Here is a 1,165-nt window from a genome sequence, read left to right on the forward strand (position 1 = left end):
CTCAGTTTTCTCTGAACTTTAATGAAGGAAATTACAGGTCATCCAGACATTTATGTCCTTCAGACATGCCTGGAGTTTGAGTAACTGACTGGTTTCATTAGGCTTCATAGATAAATATAACTGGGTGTCGTCTGCATAACAATGGAAATGTATGCAGTGCTTCCTAATAATGTTGCCTAACAGAGGCATGTACAGAGTAAATAATATTGGTCCTAATACAGAACCCTGAGGAACTCCATAAGTAACTCTGGTACGGCTGGAGGAACCATCATTAACATGAACAAACTGGAATCTGTCTGATAAATATGATTTAAACCAGTTTAGCGCAGTTCCTTTAAGTCCAATCACATGTTCCAGTCTCTGTAATAGGATGCTATGATCAGCGGTGTCAAACTGAGATCCAGTAGAACCAGAATGGACACTAGTCCACTGTCTGAAGCTAGAAGAAGATCGTTAGTGACCTTCACCAGTGCTGTCTCTGTACTATGATGGATTCTATATCCTGACTGAAACTCTTCAGTCAAACTATGTACATGCAGATAATCATATAGTTGGTTTGCCCTGACCTTTTCAAGAATTTTTGAGATAAAAGGAAAGTTGGATATCGATCTGTAATTGGCTAAAACACCTGGATCTAGAGTAGGCTTTTTTAGAAGTGGCTTTATTATAGCAAATTTAAAAGCCTGCAGTACGTAGCCTGTTAGCAGGGAGAAGTTGATGATATCTAACACCAGTGGCGGCTGGTGAAAATTTTTGGTGGGGGGGCGCAGTCTGCAAATTACCTTTTATTTAAAATCAGAAATTAGAATATGAGCAACATCAGGCACAACCATTTACTGGAATGCAAACTGTCTACCTTTGGAGGATATTCTAATTATAATATAAGTTCACGTTATCAAGAATTACCAGAAGTAAATTTCAAAACCATTCATCAAATTTTCAGCAATATTTACAGGATTTGTACAAACTCAAAACACACAACATAAATAATGAAAAAACACTATTCAGGGCTCCAGACTGACTTTTTCACTGGTAGTACCAGTACGACCCACTTTCTCATTTTGTTGCACCTCCCACCTGGTCAAAGGCAAAACATGTGAGTTGCTGAACATTTTCTTATCGATAGACGATTTACTGATGTTCCCTAAACGCCCCACACAGCAGG

Source organism: Stegastes partitus, unplaced genomic scaffold, assembly GCF_000690725.1.
Source record: "Stegastes partitus isolate 25-593 unplaced genomic scaffold, Stegastes_partitus-1.0.2 Scaffold112, whole genome shotgun sequence".
In the NCBI taxonomy this organism is placed as follows: domain Eukaryota; kingdom Metazoa; phylum Chordata; class Actinopteri; family Pomacentridae; genus Stegastes; species Stegastes partitus.